We start from the raw sequence: 2,687 nt of genomic DNA on the forward strand, positions 1-2,687 counted from the left end.
CAATTTCAAGAACTCCCTTCCTCTGAGGTGTCCTACTATTCACGGAATTCCTCTCAGAAGTATGCATGAATTGGTTATTTGCAACCATGTCAATAAGTTCTTGAACCTCTTCAAGCTTTTCTTTAGGTGAATGGATCCACCTACAGAATGGTCCAATGACATCTTGGAAAACTCAGATAGACCATAATAGAATATATCTAATATGGTCCATTCTGAAAACATATCAGAAGGACACTTTTTGGTCATTTGCTTGTATCTTTCCCAAGCTTCATAGAGGGATTCACCATCTTTTTGCTTGAAGGTCTGAACATCCACTCTAAGCTTGCTCAGCTTTTGAGGAGGAAAGAATTTATCCAAGAAGGCCGTGACCAGCTTATCCCAAGAGTCCAGGCTATCTTTAGGTTATGAGTCCAACCATGTTCTAGCTCTGTCTCTTACAGCAAAAGGGAAAAGCATGAGCCTATAAACTTCAGGATCTACTCCATTTGTCTTAACAGTCTCACAAATCTACAAGAACTCAGTTAAAAACTGGTAAGGATCTTCAGATGGATGTCCATAAAACTTGCAGTTTTGTTGCACTAAAGCAACTAGTTGAGGCTTAAGCTCAAAATTGTTGGCTCTAATGGCAGGAATGGAGATGCTTCTTCCATCAAATTTGGACGTTGGTTTTGTGAAGTCACCAAGCATCCTCCTTGCATTATTGTTGTTAGGTTCGGCTGCCATCTCCTTCTCTTGTTCGAAAATTTCAGAAAGGTTGCCTCTGGATTGTTGTAATTTAGCTTCTCTTAGTTTCCTCTTCAGAATCCTTTCAGGTTCTGGATCAGCTTCAACAAGAGTGTCTTTTTCCTTGTTCCTGCTCATATAGGGAAGAAGAGAACAAGAAAAGAAAGAGGAATCCTCTATGTCAAAGTATAGAGATTCCTTTATGTTAGTAGAAGAAGAAAGGGCAGAGTAGTGAAGAAGAATGGGTAAGGATAGAGGTGGTGATCTGAGATGAAGAGAGATGAAGAGAAGTGTTAGTGAATAAATAAATAAATAGATAGAAGGAGAGATAGAGAATTTCGAAAATAATTTTGAAAAAGTGGTTAGTGATTTTCAAAAATTAAAGATAAGATATGATTAAAATTAAAATTTAAACAATTAAAAAGAATTTTTGAAAAAGAGGGAGGTATTTTCGAAAATTAGAGAGGGAAAAGTAGTTAGGTGGTTTTCAAAAAGATAAGAAACAAACAAAAAGTCAAATAGTTAGTTTAAAAAGATATTAAAGTTAAATTTGAAAAAGATAAATTTTGAAAAAGATATGATAAAAAGATAAGATATAAAAGATATGATAAGATATGTTTGAAAAAGATTTAATTTTTAAAATTAAAATTAATTACTTAACTAACAAGAAACTAAAAGATCAGATTCTAGAATTTAAAGATTGAACCTTTCTTAACAAGAAAGTAACAAACTTCAAATTTTTGAATCAATCATATTACTTGTTAGTGTAATTTCGACAATTTGACATAAAGATAAGAAAAAGATTTTGAAAATATTTTGAAAAAGATTTTTGGAATTTTTCGAAAATAATAAAAAAAATGAAAAAGATATGATTTTTGAAAAAGATTTTACAAAGATGAGATTTTTAAAATTGAAAATTTGACTTGACTTGTAAGAGACAACTAACTTTAAAAATTTTTTGACCAAGTCAACCCAAAATTTCGAAAATTTGGAGAGAAAAAAGGAAAAGATATTTTTTTGATTTTTGAATTTTTAATGAAGAGGGAGAAAAACACAAGCATGACCCAAAACATGAAAATTTTGGATCAAAACACAAGATGCATGCAAGAACACTATGAATGTCAAGATGAACACAAGATATTTTATTACTCCATTCCTTATTTACATCTCAATTGGCTTATGATGGTGTTTTTGTGGAAAAAAATGAATTCCCAAACACATAGATCTAACCGGCAAGTGCACCGGGTCGCATCAAGTAGTAATAACTCACTTAGAGTGAGGTCGATCCCACAGGGATTGATGGATCAAGCAACTTTAGTGGGTGATTAGTTTAGTCAAGCTAATATTTAGTGAATTGTGTGAAGTTGAGCAACAGAAGGTAAACATTGCAGGGAAATTAAAGTTGCAGAATGTAAATGGGCAGGAACTTAAAGAGCAAGAAATATAAATTGCTGAAACTTAAATAGCAAGAAATGTAAATTGCATGAAATGTAAAGGGGCTGGGTGCTGGAAAGTTAAATGGAAGCAGGAAATTTGAACTCAGACCAATTGCCGAAAATTAAACTTGCAGGGAAAATAAATTTGGATCTAGTAAACTTGCAGGAAAGAAAAATGTAGCAGAGAATTGTAGAAACTGAGATTTCATAAACTGAATTCAATATTAGAAAATGACAATTGCCGAAAATTAAAAGTGTATCAAAGGGGACTTTCTATTCTACCCTACTCCTAATGCTCTAGCAGAGCCAGCCTACTCACAAATATGAAAATGATGCCTTATATAGGCTTTACAAAATGGAAATGAAAATGAAATTAAAAACAAATTACAATTAAATGAAATTCCTATTTTATCTATTTCTTGTGCCTTTGAGTGATGATCATGGGCCCTTGCTCTTGATGGAATTGGGTTGATAGAGGCCTTGGTTGATTGCTCTTGGAGTTTGAGGAGGAACCGAAGTGAACCGGGT

The 2,687-nt window shown here is 33.1% G+C and overlaps 1 non-coding gene across 1 annotated transcript; it reads left to right on the forward strand.

Moving 5' to 3' along the window:
- Positions 1-217: 217 nt before the first annotated feature.
- Positions 218-324, forward strand: LOC130971446 (small nucleolar RNA R71). Its single transcript, XR_009082665.1, has one exon. It is a non-coding gene; the product is annotated as a small nucleolar RNA R71 (small nucleolar RNA).
- The last annotated feature ends 2,363 nt before the right edge of the window (positions 325-2,687 follow it).

This window comes from Arachis stenosperma, chromosome 3 (genome assembly GCF_014773155.1).
Source record: "Arachis stenosperma cultivar V10309 chromosome 3, arast.V10309.gnm1.PFL2, whole genome shotgun sequence".
Taxonomy (NCBI): domain Eukaryota; kingdom Viridiplantae; phylum Streptophyta; class Magnoliopsida; order Fabales; family Fabaceae; genus Arachis; species Arachis stenosperma.